The 19,187-nt window shown below is 40.9% G+C and overlaps 1 long non-coding RNA gene across 1 annotated transcript; it reads right to left on the reverse strand.

Moving 5' to 3' along the window:
* Nucleotides 1-16,970: 16,970 nt before the first annotated feature.
* LOC145657470 (uncharacterized) lies at nucleotides 16,971-17,792 on the reverse strand. Its single transcript, XR_014123147.1, has 3 exons — nucleotides 17,721-17,792; nucleotides 17,445-17,519; nucleotides 16,971-17,110 (listed from the first exon to the last, which is right to left on the reverse strand). It is a non-coding gene; the product is annotated as an uncharacterized LOC145657470 (long non-coding RNA).
* Between the last annotated feature and the right edge of the window lie 1,395 nt (nucleotides 17,793-19,187).

The following is a 19,187-nucleotide window of genomic DNA, read 5'->3' on the forward strand; positions in this document are numbered from 1 at the left end:
AAAATAACATACCTGTGATTATTTTTGTGGAGAGACTTCCATGTTGTTTTGGAGGGAAAAGAAACCATAGTGTGTTAAAGGGGACTTTTATGGGGAATATGCCTGCCCAAAGACAGGAAGTGACATCACCTCATTTGCTGTTTTTCCATATTTAAGTTTTTAAGGGAAAATTCAAGAGTGATGTTTTGAAGTTGATTGATATTGGAGAATTTATGATTGCTGGACTTTTATTCTTGTAAATGCTAAACTTTCCTTTTTCGAACATTTTTGTATGTTTTTGATGGGATGTGGTTTTTCTTTTGCACTGGAGCACTGGGAGCCAATAAAAACCTTTTCTTTTGTATCCACTTGGAGTGCTTAATGTTACCGCCAGATATTACTGCATTACAGTAGTCCAATCTTGATGTAATAAATGCATGGACCATCTTTTCTGCATCATGTGAGGAGAGTGTTTTGATTTAAATTGTGCATGTGCTCATTATACCAAGGTACTAATTTTTTGTCCCTAATGATTGTATTCTTAAGTGGAGCAACATCATTAAAGGTGCACAGGAACACCACAAACAAAGCACACGGGGCAGAGCTGGGCAGAGATCTATTAATAATAAAGACAGAAACAAGGGCAGTTAAATTCCAAACATATCATTCTAAAGGTCTGGAGTACCAAGAGCTGAGCAAAGAGAACAGTGCCCTCACTCAGCTGGTCCGGAAATACAGTTCAGCATTAACACAGTAACACTACACTAACACACACTAACGCTACACATGCTGAGGACCAGAAAATAACAGCAAACCTAATCAGAATTACAAACAACATCACTTATTGGGAAACTCAATCAAAATGTTATCTGGCCCTAAATCAAAAGTACAGTGTGGCAGATTACCTAAGAACACTGTCTGATCCAAAACTGAGGTCCACCCTGACCAAGTACAGACTCAGTGACCACCGCCTGGCCATAGAGACCAGCAGACATAAACAGTCCTCTTTACCTGAAGAGCAGAGACTGTGTCAGCAGTGCCAGGACTATAAGACCCAGATAAAGCTGCACTTTCTGAATGAATGTACAACATTTAGACAGATTAGAACTAAATTCTTTAAAAAAAATTAGCCACGTATTTAAAAATCTCCCTGATGAGGAGAAGCTGCCGTATGTTGTTGGTGAACATAAAGATTCAGCACACTGGCAGCGCTGTACATTGACTCCTGCCACAGTCTGAGGGACAGTGAGGGACCAAGTCAGATACCAGAGACACAGAGACATTATTATTATTATTATTATTATTATTATTATTATTATTATTATTGGCATTATTATTATTGGTATTATTATTATTGGTATTATTATTATTATTATTATTATTGGTATTATTATTATTATTATTATTGGTATTATTATTGGTATTATTATTGGTATTATTATTGGGTGTGTTGTAGTTCTATTATTATTGTTGTTGTTACTAATATTGTAAGCGGTTATAATATTGTTGTTGTCATCTGTTGTTAGTGTTAATGTCTTTATCAAAGCTTTGGCAAGAGAGAGGGAGATGCACACGGGGACCCAGACTCCTGATGGAGGGAGGGAGAGAGAGAGAGAGAGAGAGAGGGAGAGAGAGAGAGAGAGAGAGAGGGGGAGAGAGAGAGAGAGAGAGAGAGGGAAGGAGGGTCACACTGTGACAGACTCTGAATGGAGGGAGAGAGTCTCCACTTCTCCATCTGGAGTTCTGGTCTCCTCCCTCCCTCTCCCTACATCCATAGTCCTGTACGGCCCTCCCTCTCATTTCTCTCTCTCTCTCCCTCTCTCTCTCTCTCTCTCTCTCTCTCTCTCTCTCTCTCTCTCTCTCTCTCTCTCTCTCTCTCTCTTTCCATCTGGAGTTTGGGTCCCTATGCGGCTCACCCTCTTTCTCTCTCTCCCTCTATTTCTCTCTCTCACTCCATCTGGAGTCTGGGTCGCCATGCGGCCCTCCATCTCTCTCTCTCTCTCCATCTTTCTCTTTCCATGCGGAGTCTGGGTGCCTGTGCGCACATCCCTCTCTCTGTTCCACTGTCTCTCCCTCAGTCTGGAGTCTCTCTCTGTCTCTCTCTCTCTCTCTCTCTCTCTCTTTCCGAGACCTGGACTCCAGATGGAGAAGGGGGAGACAGAGAGAGAGAGAGAGAGAGAGAGAGAGAGAGAGAGAGAGAGAAAGAAAGAGCAGCTTGGAAACCTGAACTCAAGATGAAGAAGAGGAGAGAAAGAGAGAGAGAGAGAGAGAGAGAGAGGGAGAGAGCCCTATGGGGACCCAGATGGAGAAGGACAGAGAGAAATTTTCAGATTTCTCAATAAACTTTATTAAACAATTATATACAAGCACATTCAAACACACCATACAATTTCAAAAAGGAAAAAGAAAATTTAAAGAAACACCAAAATCCACTCCCTCATCTTTCACAAAACATCACTGTAACCCCAAATATTTTCAAAAGTAGTCATATCATTCATAGCAGAATAAAACTTAAAATCTAACACTATATGACTCTTCACCACCTTTACAATACTACTGTCACTCTGACCCTCAAACACTTCCTACTGAGCCACACTGCCAACTTATTAAATTCAGAAGTTGACATTGTGCTTTCTTCTTCTGTGTGTAATTATACCCACAAATAAAGAGTGCTTCCTTTTGTGAGACTGTCATTGTTCAGCACATCCTTTCCACCCACAGACCAGAAGGATTTGTAAAACTCCACTGGCAGTCCATCAATACCTGGGGCTTTCCCACCCTCCATGCTCTGAAGGGGAACCTGCAACTCCACCAGGGACATTGGCCCCTCGAGACCCAATACAGCCTCTTCTTCTACCTGAGGGGAACCATCTAAGTAAATATTTTCCAACTCCTGGTATGATCTATATTCGCTGGTATACAGCGTAGTTTAAACTGTGCTGCTCTTCTTCAAATCTCCACAGGATCTGAGAGTACAGTACCAGACTTCAAGGCATGTATCCATCTGCTCTGACCATGTTTATGCTCTACACCAAAGAAAAACTTGGACAGAGAGTACATCTGTGTCATGTTCTGAAAAGGAGAACATACCAGGGCCCCCTGTACCTTTACCCCAAGCAGGTCAGCTAGTTTCGTTTTTTGTTTTTTTTTTACTTTAAGAGCATCAATATCCTCCACTACAAATAGTGGAACCCAGCTGTTGGGAAGGGGCAGAGCCACGCCCCCAGACATGACACAGCCACGCCCCCAGACATGACACAGCCACACCCCCAGACATGGTACTGTTGTGACTAAGGAAGGCTTTACCTTCTCACTCTCTCGGCCAGTCTGCTTCATTCTGTCTATCACTATAGAGCAAAATCTACATTATTTCCTTTAAATTTGATTAACTGAAAAAACTGTGTTCTTTTATTCACATCCCCGGCCCCATTAAGTGTTGCCACACCGCACACACTCATTTTGAAAATGAACATTAAATCTAAACAAAAAAGTGACACAAAAATTAAGCAATCTTCTTACCTTCATCGTTAAGTTGCAGGTTTAGATCAGTAAAACCTTCCTCCTATAAATTGCTTCTCAAACACTGAAAAGACTGTATAAATCCTGCCAGATCTGGAAAGTCCTCTTCTACCCGAACCCCTTTTGCATGTTTTGTATTTTCCAAGAATGTTCTGATCATTTTCAAAGTACACATTTCTCGAGGTCCACAGGGCTGTTAATACAAGGAAATGTTTCTTTCCTGATATCATTCTGACACACAGGTAAACAGGAATGGAAAAGACCTCCTGCAGCTCTGACAAAATCTGGGTCTGTACATTGTCAACAGTAGGTTATGAGGCGACTCTTTGGGGAGATCCACCTTTTGCTCACCTCTTGGCAATAGAGGTGATTACATGATAACAGGGGATTACATGATAACAGATTTAGATCCTTTCTCTCTCAGTACATTCACTGTAAAGCTACTAACCTCTCTGTCTGATCACAGCCAAATCACTGTGTTCATTAGTAGGACAGAGACTAACAGTGCTGCACCCACACTGACCAGTCAGCTGTTTAATACCAGGAGACGATACAGATGGGCCCAAAACAGCACAGAGGAGTTCCAGAAAGCAATCAACTCTCAAGAAATTCAAACACTTTTAGACACATTTCTTGAACACTCTCAATAAATCTAAATAAGAAGAATTGGCTTTTCAAAACACATATTGGATAACACATATTAAATCTCTTTACAATCAATTACTCAAAAATACAAGACCTGAACAAAAGCATATAACTGAAAAATGTAATATATTAGAACTACCAATAAAAGACTTCTAGAATCCCTTGGACTCACCCATTACTGAGCAGGAACTTAGAAATCAAATTTCTATTCTTAAAAACAAAAAAAACGCAAGTGTGTCTGATGGCATTTGAAATGAAATGATTAAACACAGAAGTATAAAATTCCTGAAAAAGACCAAAAGCATCATTTTCCAAAAAGAGCCAGATCTCAAGCAAACACACCACACAAGTTTCACATTATGGACACAAACGCTAGAAACATGTACAAATTATAATTACTCAGGATTAAAGATTATTTCAACTGGAAACTTCAATCCAGCAGCCAGTCAACTGAGAGAGAAAGCAAGCAGGGCATTCTATGCAATCAAACGTCAAATTCACATTCAAATACCAATTTAAATGTGGCTCAAAATATTCCAGTCTATTATACAACCAATTCTGCTATATGGTTGTGAAGTGTGAGGGCTACTCATAATGGAACAAACACCCAGCTGAAATTATGCACTCTGAATTCTGTAAAAATATCCTGAAAGTGCACAGGAAAACAACAAATAATGCCTATACAGCTGAATTAGGCCAATTTACACTATTATTTCAAATTCAAAAAAGGATTATTGAATATTGGCTATACTTAAAAAATGCTCACTACTACTGGTACCACTATAAAGCCCTGCAGTGCCAAGATATGAGCAGAGAAAATAATCCCCTCACACAGCTGGCCGTGACACTGAGTTCATTAACAAACACTAACACTGTAACAGACCAGGACCAGTCTGAAATACAAACAATCAGACCAAACCAAATGATAACACTACAGAAAACCCGTTGGAACACACAAACACAAGCTCAAAGCAAAATGCACTGTTATCTGACCCGAAAATGTCAGTACACTGTAGCAGACTACCTGTACAAAGTGAATGACATTAAACACAGAAACACGTTGACAAAGTACAGACTCGAGGAACACAACCTGCCCATCCAGACCAGCCAATGTAAGTCATGCAGTCTGCAGAAGAGCAGACTCTGTCAGCAGTGTAAAAATGACACTGTAGAGACAGAGCTGCACTTTCTCACTGAATGTGAAACATTCAGTCAAACACAACAAATTTACTTTACAAAATTTGAGACGACCCACCCCAACTCTAAGCATCTATTGAACACTGACAAATTTTCCATCCTATTGGCTGAAAAGAAAGCAGTGCTTTAACTGGACAATATACAGCTCTGGAAAAAAATGAGACCACTTCAATTTTTTCTTAAATCAACATCTCCACATGTACAGCAGCCCTTCCATTCAAGTGTTTGTTGAATTCCTATTTTTTAATGGTACCAATTGAGAACTTAAATGAACATTTATGACGGTTATTTTCTGCACTGTTTGCTTAAGTATATCTGTACTCTGTCAGCAGGGCACTTATTTTAAATAAAAATCTCCACAGGTAATAAAAAATAAATAAATAAAGAAGACCCACCTCTCACCCCCCACCCAACCTTCTCAGTCGACGGCAGGAAGGAAAATAACAATGCCAGTGCTGATTATAAAAAAGACATTTAATTGGCCAATGAATCGGTCGACCACTACTTCACCTTGTGCTTCATGATAAACACCTGACATGGTGAGGTCTCGTACGGAGGTCTAGGATCCATTCCTCAGCTATGATTCTACACCAATAAATTCCCCTCCAAAAAAAGAAACCCAGTTACCATAGCAACATGTTGTCACGGCTAGTCCCTCCCAGCTTCTGTGTTCCGTGTGTTCCATCTTGTGTATTTTAGTTCCATTTCGCAGTTTCGTTTTCTCCGCCCCTCGTTTGATTTTCCACACCTGTGCCTCGTTTAGTTCATGTATTTAAACCCTGTCTTCTTCCCCTTGTCTTGGCTGTTCATGGAGTTTGGTGACTGTTTTTGAAAGCCTGTATATGCATGTATTTAAGTTTGTACTCCGTGCCTTTGTGTTTCCTAGCCTTTGTTATAGCCTGCTTCCCCTGTTTGCCTTCGTGTGTTTTGTTTGTTTGCTCATGTATCCACGTACTCTCCGTGTTGGCTCTATCACCCTGGACTGCTACAATGACTCTGATTTTGGATTTGCCTGTAATAAATCTTGCTCTTCTCCACACTTACGTCCGCCTCCTTACCGCTCACTTACATTTGTACAGGTCATTTACTGAACAGTTTTGTGGTTACCACTGTATTCATCACCCATTCCACACTGCCACTCAGTTTTTAACTGTTTATATGTGATTGTCATGTAAGAGAGAGTTAAACTGATGAAGTATAAATGACCACTGTGAACCACAAACATTACTGGGTGCTGAAATAGATTCAGTAATGAAACTTCATTAATTCTAGTTAACAAAAACCTTATAGCCAGACCTGCCTAATCATGAACACACAACTAATTAGACACCACCATAAAACAGACTAATAAACATTATCTACATGTAGCCCTGTGGGGAAAGGAATGTGTATATGATGTTATATGTGTATGTATGTATAAGTACTGTATATATTTATTTCCTTTCTTCTTGTTGTTTGAAGGAGAAACGGTGAAATTGTTTACAGTTTTTCATGTGTATACTTGATTTCTGTGAGCATTATTGTCACAGACTGCTACTCCCCCATAAGTCACGTGGTGAGGCCCGCCGTGTGCGGGGGGATCCACACGTACTGTGAATAAATGTTTTATAACCACGCCACTTCGGGATTACATACACAGGGTTTATTGTTAAGTGTCAATATGTCTATTTAAACCCTGTCCGTGTGTGTCCCTTTGTTGGTCCTTGTCGCTACATGTGTGTTAACTCCTGGCCCTGTAGCAGTCAGTGATGGTGTAGTAATTATGCTGTGTGTTAATATGTAAATGTAGTCAGTGATGATGCAGTAATTATGCTGTGTGTTAACTCCTGGCCCTGTAGCAGTAACGATGGTTTGTGTAGATCCCGTTAATGTGTAAATGTCTTCGTATGCTGTTTACAAAAGGGCTGCTGCTTCTCATCTGTCTGTGAGTGATGTGAGTGTAAAAGCTGATTTCTGCCTGTAAAGCATCCTTGAGTTTGAGAAAGGCACTAAATAAATGTAACTAACTAATAATTTTTATTTCTAGTGTGGCTTATGTTTTTTTTTTTGTTTGGCCTTGTCTGCTCCTGAAGCTCAATCCCTCTACATACGACCTCCAATAAATCAACAAATACTTCACCCTCAATATCACTGTTCACTGTAGTAATTATGATGTGTGTTAATATGTAAATGTAGTCAGTGATGGTGCAGTAATTATGATGTGTGTTAATATGGAAATGTAGTCAGTGATGGTGCAGTAATTATGCTGTGTGATAATATGTAAATGTAGTCAGTGATGGTGCAGTAATTATGCTGTGTGTTAATATGTAAATGTAGTCAGTGATGGTGTAGTAATTATGCTGTGTGTTAATATGTAAATGTAGTCAGTGATGGTGCAGTAATTATGCTGTGTGTTAATAAGTAAATGTAGTCAGTGATGGTGCAGTAATTATGCTGTGTGTTAATATGACAGACTGGAGCTTCAGCAGTGATCATAGTTATGACGGAGCACAGGTGGTGATCAGGGTGGTGGTGGTTGTTGTTGTTGTTGTTGTTGTTGTTGTGTACCCCCCCCCCCTTTGTGTGGCTCATTCTCTCCACTGGTTCATTCACTTTGAACTCTGAGTATGTTTCTATTCTACATTTACAACAATATCTCTCTACAAGATCCAGATTTGTTTTAGTTTGATTTCTAAACAGTTCTCCATCACTGTAATAGTTACTTCCTGATGCTGAGCTCACTAGAGGACACAGACACAAATCTGTAGAAGTGGTTACTATGGTAACTGCTGAAACATTATGCTTACCTACTTGTTAAGATCTTGTGCAGTGATGCTGTTGTGATCTTTCTGTCAGGAACTGGAGCTGAACTGCCCCAATCCCACAATCATTCTAGATCCCGTCACCGTGACCAATCTCGTGCATACACATATAATTATAACTCTGTATGTTTAAACACACACACACACACACACACTACGAGATCCTGTGATGTAATTTAATGCAACTGTAAATACTTTTGTCAAGTCATGGAAAAACAGGCAATTTTGTCTGTAACATCTTTTAAATAGTTTAAATAGTTTAGGTGCCATTTGTCAACATGTTTTATTTAAGAGTTCCCCTTATTGTTCAGGTTATTGTAATGGTGAGTGATAATGAGGCGGTTGCATGTGCGTAGGAGAGCGAAATTTATTAGGGGCAAATCCAGAGTCGTAGTCAGAGTAGTCCAGGGTCATAGAATGCATAACAAAAACAAGAGCTATTTGCCATTCATACAAAGGCAAGGAAGCTGGTGGGCTAGTTTAGTTTTATTTAAGTTAATTAACTATTTAAGTTCATAAAATTATTTTCACATTTGTTTACACATTGTGTTATATTGCTACATATGTAACGTTTAGGTTTTTATTGTTAAAGGAGAAGCTGGACCTTGTTCAAGAGCATATGGGAAAACCAAAAAAGAAACTGATTCAGGAGGTTGAAACAAGGTGGTACAGCAGCTTTCAAATGCTGGAGCGATTAGTAGAACTCAGGGAGCCTGTAAGCACTGGCAGGCTTACAAACTGGTATTCGTGCTCTGACCTCTGATGAGTAAAATAATGTTTGTGAGCTCCTGTCTATACTGTCTCCTTTTCACAAGGCCACTGTGGTGCTGTCAGAGGAGAAAAAGGTATCTGGCTCCAAAGTGGTGCTATTATTGAAAATGGTGGAAAAGATGCTCCAGGAAGAGGCAGCAAAGGTAACGGTAGCTAGTGAACTGGGAGAGACCTCATCAGGCTCCTTAGGGAAAAGCTCCACACAGCATGAGCATTATATCGCTGGGAACGCTGCTAGACCCAAGATACAAATCACTTGGATCCTTTAGCCCAAAAAAGGCAGATGAAGGAATAAAACAACTCACCTTTGAATGTGCCAATGTAATAAGGTCTAGACAGTCACATTCAACCCCAGCTGCAGCGTCAACATCACAGGATGCTGTAGCTGAAAGACCTGGTTAGTATTTTTGCATTGGATTAAAGTCAATTTCAGAGTTATAACCTCATTCATATTATCTGGTTTTGCTTCTCAGGAAACAAACTGTGGTGTGATTTTGATGCCACATTCATGGAGGCCAGAAGAACTCACAATATCACTGCTGATGCCACAGTTGAAGTGCAGACCTGGCAGAACTGAAGAAAAGCAGAACACAGGGTCCCCTCCAGTACTGGCAGAGGCAGAGGTGCATATATCCAAATCTCTACAGGCTTGCTGTGGGATACTTGTGCACCCCTGCCTTCTCAGTACCATGTGAAAGTGTTTTCTTCAAAGCTGGGGAAGTTCTTTTCAAAAAGAGAAACCAACTGAGTCCAAGCACAGTGGAAAAAAATATTATTTCTTAATAAAAGTGGATGAAGTCACCACAGTATTCATAAGCATAACCATTTTCCCATCTTTGAAAAACACTGCAACAGTCTTAAAAACATCTCAACATAAACATCTCATGTCCTATTTGGTTTATTTAAACATTGACTGAAATCAACCTGTTTTTTGACACTAGTAGACCTCCAAAACCATTACCTACACATCAAAAACAGAGTAGATGAATGAATGAACCACACAAAATCATATTAAGGTGTTTCTTTAACCTGTGCCAGAAGCAATCAGGGTAAAACACAAGCCAAATATGATGCCTTACTGGCTCCAGAATATTCCTTTCAGTGTCTACAGATAGACTTTACGCACATTCCACCTTGTGGTCAGTTGAAGTACGTGCTAGTGATTGTAGACAGGTTTTCCAAGTGCACTGAGGCGTTTCCTTGTTCTAAGGAAGACTTTCAACAGGCCTGTCATCCCACTGGAACTTACGCTAACTTAATTTAGATTTAAAAAACTGATCAAAATGTTTCCTCTTTCATTTAAATCATCACATCCTTGTTCAGGGAAGTCTTGCATCCTTACAGGACTCCCTGGAAGTTCAGGAAACACGTGTAAGAGCCCTGCTATTCACACTGCATTGTGTAACCCTAGTCAGATGTTTCTATCAACAAAAATACAAAACAAAAAGAACAACAAAACTCCCCAAAACTGCAAACCATCATAAAACAATAAAACTGTTCTAGGTACAGCTGCAATGTAATGATTCCTGAAATGTATTTTCATCTCGATCAGTTCCACTCCTTGGTCCTCTGTGTTTCTTCACACCTATAAGGCTTGTCTTGTACATATTTGTTTGTTGGTGGAGTTGTTTGTGTTTACACTGCTTGTTTACATTGCTTGTTCACCTCCTGTCAGAGGGTGAATGTATTTTTTCTGTCATTTAGGCATCTGATAAAGTGACAAAGGAATTAATCTACAAAACCAGAGTCGATCTACTAACAGGTGGTAGTGTTGTAACACTGACAGTGGTAGAAAAGAGAATTTTTTTAAAACCAGAATTTATTTTTCACGTTACATTCTATATTAAATAAAAAATAAATTTACTTCAGATCTCAAGGCAGAGCTGTCTACTGTATGGAAAATGGTAAATTGTTAATACAGAGATTTAATTATGTATTTAATGCAGATCATTCGTATTGGCTGAATGAACCTTTCACTCTTCTGTCATGTCTATCTGCCTAACTATCAGGTGTGTGTGTGTTTGTGTGTTTTTTCTCTCACTCTCTCTCCCTCCCGCACACACACACACACACACACACACACACACACACACACACACACACACACACACACATTCTCTCTCTCACATTCTCTCTCTCTCAATGTCACATTCTGTCACTCTCACTCTTGCATACTGGCCTTCGGTAACACTGCCCTCCACCACCTGCACCTCCCGTTCTCCACCTGTACCTTGTGGCCTCTGCCCCCTGCCCTGTCCTGCCTTGCCCTGCCCTGCCCTGCCCTTCCACCCCACCTGGCTGACTGAGTGAGTACTTGGCCATTCCAGCCAATCCGAGCATCAGGGTCAGCTGTTACAGAGGACAGACGAGTGTCACACAGTACACTGATCTAAGCCCTCTATTCACCCCTACACTGATCTAAGCCCTCTATTCACCCCTACACTGATCTAAGCCCTCTATTCACCCCTACACTGATCTAAGCGCTCTATTCACCCCTACACTGATATAAGCCCTCTATTCACCCCTACACTGATCTAAGCCCTCTATTCACCAGTACACTGATCTAAGACCTCTATTCACCCCTACACTGATCTAAGCCCTCTATTCACCAGTACACTGATCTAATTTAACTGTACTCTTAGCAGTTAGCTAAGTTCTGCAGCATTAAATAGTAAATCTACAGGTCTTTGTGGCCTTCACAAGTACCTGATGAAGCTGTCGATACCTTGTCTGTCATCTTTGGACCGCATGTCATCAGCAGACCATTTTCTAAATCACAGAGACAACACTCTGTGGTGACCCGCTTCATGTAACTGCTGTAACGGAATTAAATGGAAAAGACGGAGGCGTTCACACTGTAAACCCACATGACTGCAGCCCTGAGAAGTGCCAGCTTTGGAGACCCCCCCCCCCCCCCCAATTTAAATGCAGCACTCAAATGTCTGTGGGTGAATACAGTACAGTGTGCCGCCATTTTGGAAGTAACTCAAACTCATTTTACAAGAATTTCAGTAGTGCACAGTGATGATAAAGACTTAATATTCATACATACACCATACACATCATTATTCAAAGTAATCTAAGCATATGGTTTCAAATAAAACAATAAAGGATTCTGGTACCTAATTTTCTAATGACTGTCTGAAATTCTAGATACCACACAATATAAGCAGATGGACAAACCGATTATGGCACATGCTCTTGACCCACTCAAAGCTGGCATATGATGGATAATTTACACTACTAGTTTCTACTTGAAACATGCTACAAAGGCACCTGTTGTTCTTGTTCATTCGCTGCTATTCCGATATGCCTCTGCCTATAATTCCTGGTGTTTGCACTGCCTGGGTCTATGAAAGCAGGGAGCAGGCGTGTGTGCGTTTGGAAGCGGTCTCAATGTCCGGTCTCTGCTCATCCCAGGAACTGCTACCATTACAAACACTTCAAAAATCCTTCCACTGTCTACATGTTGTAAACACCTTAAAGAGAATTTACATACTGAAACTTGTTCTATGTAATTTATGTGTTCATGGGTTTTATGGTGCCTTATTCTCTCTCTTCATGTGTCTATATATCATGTCAGATAGTGAGTGAAGTGACTGGTCTACATTTTACATCAGTACATCTTTATTTATTTCCACATTTTTTAAACATGGAACTGATTCTTCATAAAGGAGAGCATCAACACCATCACTTGTGAAGTGTTTTTTGTTTTTGTTTTTTAAACATGGAGCTTATCCTCTGTGAGAAAGAGCTCTGACATCTTTTGCAGAGAGTTCGGCTTCCGGTGTAGATCTAAAACGAGAAAGAAATACCATCAGAAACCAAATGGTGTTTAACATTCGAGCTTTCTAAAAAGCAAACTGTTTTTCTCTGCTTCTGAAGAGCCTTACTTTTATGCACACCAAAACTCAGAGCTTGTTCTTGTTCTTCCATGGACTGTCATGCTACTAAATTCATTAAGAACATAAATATATAAAATAGACCACTACTTTACCTTCCTGACAGTTCTTGAGATCCTCCCCATTAGGCGATGTATCCAGTGTGTCTGCCTGGTCTTAGCTTCAGCCACACCAGATACAGTGGTCCTTACTGTTGTCAGCTTTGCAGATCTTGAGCCGTCTGTGGAGGGACAGTAGAGGAACTGGGCCAGATCTTTCCTCTGAATGACCTTAACAAATGATAAGGCTCCTCCAAGCACCAGACCACCACTGATGAATGCTTGGGTCACATTCACATTTTTCCTGGCCTCAATTCTTCTGAGGAGCTCATTATACACAGCTTCAATGACTGAACTGTGGAACTCCTCAGGGAGGTACATCCTATTCTCCACATGCACTCCAGTTGCACTGAACAAAAGCCCATGCACACATTCAGCTGCAGAGGTAAAATGGCCATTCCATGGTTGTGTCACCTGTGACCCAGCAACACTTGTACAGAATTCCTTTTCTACCTTCAGGAAAACTGTACGAAGACAGTGGTGTACTGCACAAAGAGACACAGTAGGAACCCCAAAGCGTGTTGTGCTCATTTGGGGTTCTGAGCCATATGAGGTTCTTTCATTGGTGGAAGCCGTTGATAATTTTACATCGATCATCTGTAACTCAGTATTACAAACAAAAGTGTAAACAGAATAGTTCCACATCAAAAGGCTAAAAAATGGACCGCCCAAAAACCGGTGGGAAAACATAATGAAAATAGTGTCAATACAGGAGGCTAAACTAACTCTAGCCACATGTTAGCTAGCTAGCTAATATTAGATATGAAATACCTAAACCCTACCGTTAGTTAACAAGCTAGCTAGCATTAGCATAGTGAACTAAATACACAAAGCGACATCCTCTGTGGTTGCTGCTAAACACAGATATTGTCTCCGTAGTTATGACAACGGCTACACTTTCCCCAAAACCGACGGCGCACAATTTCCATCGTTTCTAACCTCCCGGTTTCATGAGGATGGAAGGGAAAACTTACCTGATATTCTGCCATGATGCGATCAAAGTCGTTATAACAGAAAACTGCGCAGCACACTAAAATATATATACTCGCTATGTGGCGTCATAATAGACTTGGTTGCCCCGACAACAGCCTTTATGAAGTAGGCAGCAGGGAATGCTGTGAAAATGTATTAATATTCATAAAACCTCCATTCATAATGTTAGCACATTATTGACAATAATTAACAAGACAGAAGGAACATTCTTGATTAATGTCGTCTTGAAAGCCTTGTACAGAATATGTCATAGGGTTAAAAAGCTATAATAACAAACCAGACAGCAGTACATGTCAGATATAATAACAACAATTTAAACAGGAGTACATAAGAAGTAATATGGGCTAACCTTTAATTAGTATCATAATGGGCAATTTTTGTCCATGACACGTGAATTGGAATAATACCATTAATTGATAATAAATTACTTTTAAATAATTATGACAGAAAAGTAATCCACAGAGCTGTTCTATAGTTGATCTTATATTCTATAATGGTACTCTGTATGGAGAGCTACAGCATCTAACCTGGCCTGTTTATGGGTGAGAATGTGCTGACCAGATGTACCAGGTCCCAACAGCTAGTTTGTGCAAGAGAAACAGGGGGCATAGATCACTGCAGTGTACTGATGAATAGAGTGCTTAGATCATTACAGTGTACTGGTGAATAGAGGGCTTAGATCACTGCAGTGCACTGGTGAATAGAGGGCCTAATCATTACAGTGTACTGGAGAATAGAGGTCTTAGATCAGTGTAATGGTGAATAGAGGACATAAATGTACACAGGACACTCACAAAAGAACCATCTCTCCCTTTTCTCTCTCTCTCTCTCGCTCTCTCTTCTCCTCTCTCTCTCTCATTCTCTCTCACATACACAATCTCTTGAGACAGGTATTAACCTTTACCAACAGGACACAGAAACACACACACACACACACACAGAGGAGGTTAAGTTCATGCAGGACATCCGAGTGAAGACCCTGAAGATGAGTTTTATCATACTTCATTAATAAATAAACATGCACACTGATGGAAATGTGTCTGTGCTTGATGTGTAATAACTATGTCTCTCATAAACGGCTATGACGCAGTGTTTGAGTGGACTTACTATGCTATACAATACTGACGACACACACACACACACTTCAGAGCCTTGATTTTAACGAGTGTGATCCTCTGGTGATTGTAAAACTGGTTATTCCCACTGAAGTTCAGGGATGTCAAACCACAGGGATTCCTGATAATCCTGATATATTCATGCACTACTAAAACCAGATCAATGGCTATTTTGTTTCACTTTGAATATAATTCCCCTCTGATTATGCTTGACTAGCAGATGGGATTTCCAGGGTTCCAGATTAACAGGCCCAAACTGCTAATGGCAGAACCTTCCAGAAGTTCCTCATTTCTGGGCCAGGACTCTGGCACTGGGGATGTGAAATCCCGTAATCTCCCATCATCCTCACCAGCAACTCCGCCCAGTCTGGGTTCTGAAGCAGTGACACGCTCAGCAGCACCCGGGCTGCCTTTAATGCTACGCCAGCGACTTGTTCGGTGTGTTTAACCGCGCTGCGTCTGCCGTGACACTCGTCTGTCCTCTGGAACAGCTGACCCTGATGCTCGGGTTGGCTGGAATGGCCAAGTACTCTCTCAGTCAGCCAGGTGGGGTGGGGGGCGGGGTGGGGCGGGGGTCAGAGGCCACAAGGTACAGGTGGAGAACGGGAGCTGCAGGTGGTGGTGGGCAGTGTTACTGAAAGCCAGCATGCAAAAGTGAGTGAGTGAGAGAGAGAGAGAGAGAGAGAGAGAGAGAGAGTGTGAGTGTGAGGGAGAGAGTGTTTCGACGTTATTAAGAGCAGACCAGTAGTTGGACAGGTAAGTAAAACATCATGATGTCAGCCATCAGGAGGTAGAGTAGTCTCTGTAAAGCTTTATTTAAAAGGAAAAACAAATGTAAATAAACATGTATAAAATAAATTTCAGCTGGCTTAGAAAAATTCTTCCTCTCTCATGTTATCACACACAAAAACACAGGCTGCATATTTAGGAAAAACATCAAATGCACTGCAGTAAAACGCGGTTCCCACCTCTGACGCATCATGGTTAAGGGGGCAGCTTTATTTCCACATAATACTTATTTATCATTTCTGTTTCTATTCATGTGTCTCATCAGAACACACGTGACCAGGACACACACACACACACACACACACACACACAGAACATGTCCACGTTAACACACACACACACACACACACACACACACTGAACATGTCCACGTTAACACACACACACACACACACACACACTGAACATGTCCACGTTAACACACACACACACACACACTGAACATGTCCACGTTAACACACACACACACACACACACACTGAACATGTCCACGTTAACACACACACACACACACACACACACACTGAACATGTCCACGTTAACACACACACACACACACAGAGAACATGTCCACGTTAACACACACACAAACACACACACACACACACACACACACACACACTGAACATGTACACGTTAACACACACACACACTGAACATGTACACGTTAACACACACACACTGAACATGTACACGTTAACACACACACACACACTGAACATGTACACGTTAACACACACACACACACTGAACATGTACACGTTAACACACACACTGCGCCACACACTAACACACATTAAACATCTACAAACTTCATTATATTTAACACAGCACAAAGGTGTTTTTCATTACATATGAAATATGTACATATTTCATTACATATTCATTACATATAACACACTGAACATGCCGTGTGAATGCAGTCTCATGTGTAACACACAGCCTGTGCTGTTCACCTCATCAGACCAGTTTCCCCCTCGGTTCTCCACGAGGGTTTATATACTCGCCTGACAGACAGGTGCGTTCCACCGTGTGAGGGAGAGGATGGGTATATTTATTTGGTTATCTTTGTGAGCATGACTGTCAGAAAGTGTGTGTTCTCACCAGCTCTTTTCTTTCGTGTGTGTGTGTGTGTGTGTGTATATGTGGTCTCACCAGTTCCTGCAGTCTTTTCTTGCTCATTCCTTTCCTCCCTAGTTGTTTCTCGATGACTTTAGCATTCTGAGTATAAGAGTCTGGCTGCTTCTTCCAGAGGAGGTGGCAATCACAACGTTCACATCACTTATTGTTTATAATATTCCCTTTTAGAAAAAAAAAAGAAGCAGCCAATCACAGCGTTCACAGCACTTGTTAATACTCCCTTTTAGAAGAACAAGGAATCAATTATGTCACCAATTACTATGTATGAATTTGAATCTATCAGATATTTCAAAGCAATCACAAGTGTATCACTACAGACAACTGGTCACATCACAACAGGGAGACAATCCCACTACATTGGACGGACATACGGAACTATGCAACTGCTTACACTGGGCGAGGGCACCCCGGGCCGAGGCCATACCAGCAGGTTCCAGGTCCAGCCCACAGGACCCCTGGTCTGCATATTACTGTACTTCATCAAGGCCAACACACCTGCCTAAACTCATCAGGTAATCACCAAGCCCTTCACACCTCACTCGGGTGTCCGGAAGCAGGCCAGACAGTGACCTGTGCAGGGTATAACATAAATTTTCAGCTAACTCAGGTAACTCCAAATACCCTGGTTAAAGAATAAACACTGTATACTAACAGCAGCCAAACATGTATTCTGGCTAGAACGCTAGAGTAATCTAAATTTTTATCATCAGCCAATCACAATCCATACAGCTTGGTTTCAGCACAAAGATCCAATCACAGCACAGCACTCACCGCCTCGATCTCTTCCATGGTAACAGAACTGAACTTGCCCATGTCTTTGGTGCGTTTCATCATCACCTGGAAGACAGTTGCACACACACACACACACACACACACACACAGAGAAAAGCCTTTAAAACACCAGAAATTATGAAGAAGAAGTATGTGTGTGTGTGTATATGAGAGAGAGAGCGAGAGTATTTATAGCAAAGCACTAACATTAATGGAATGTAATTCATGTCACTGTGTATCATCATGTGTGCTTGTGTGTATGTTCTGCAACTGAACTGGTTTTCTTTCCTTTTTTTGGTGTACAGAGAAATTCTCTACATTTTAGATTTGAATTTGATGTGAGTGAAGGTCGTCGTACTTCCCACACTTCTGGTACTGTCACTCGATCCCCCCTGCCCTGAAAGACATTTAGCCTGTTTACAAACACCACAGCCACCTTTGTTTACAAACACAAACACAGCCAGCCTTGATCATTTTAATTATTTATTAGAATAGTAATGTACCAATACATTCATGCCATTTAGCTGACACTTTTATCCAAAGCGACTTACAATTATGACTGAGTACAAGTTGAGCAATTGAAGGTTAAGGGCCTTGCTCAGGAGCCCAACAGTGCTAACTTGAACCTTTAAATTAAAAGTCAAGTACCTTAACCACTGAGCTACCACTGCCCGGCACATTCATATCCATCAACCATACAATAACAAACACACGTGTACGCACGCACGCACGCACACACACACACACACACACACACACACACACACACACACACACACACACACACCTTTTCAAGTACATGCTCTCATCCTCTTCCACATTGCAGAACTTGTGCGTGTGTTTCGCTGCGCCAATGACTCGTGCCTTGTTCCGTGGTCTCATGGGTAATTTCTCCAGCTGACAGTCTGAGAGAAGAGTTAACACACACACACATACACACACACACACACACCTGATAGTTAGGCAGATAGACATGACAGAAAAGTGAAAGGTTCATTCAGCCAATACGAGTGTGTTCAATACTTAATTAAATCCATGTATTAACAATGTACTATTTGCCATACATTAGACAGCTCTGCCTTGAGATCTGAAGTAAATTTATTTTTTATGTAACATAGAATGTAACATGAAAAATTAATTCTGTAAATTCTGGTTTAAAAAAAATTCTCTTTTCTACCACTGTCAGTGTGGCACACTACCACCTGTTGTAGATCGACTCGGTTTGGTTTTGTAGATTAATTCCTTTGTCACTTTATCAGATGCCTAAATGACAGAAACAATACATACACCCTCTGACAGGAGGTGAACAAACAATGTAAACAAGCAGTGTAAAAACAAACAACTCCACCAACAAACAAATATGTACAAGACAAACCTTATAGGTGCAAAGAAACACAGAGGACCAAGGAGTGGACCTGATCAAGATGAAAATACATTTTTCAGGAATCGCTACATTGCACCTGTACC

Source organism: Electrophorus electricus, chromosome 1 (assembly GCF_041902795.1).
Source record: "Electrophorus electricus isolate QZ-2024a chromosome 1, ASM4190279v1, whole genome shotgun sequence".
Classification (NCBI taxonomy): Eukaryota; Metazoa; Chordata; class Actinopteri; order Gymnotiformes; family Gymnotidae; genus Electrophorus; species Electrophorus electricus.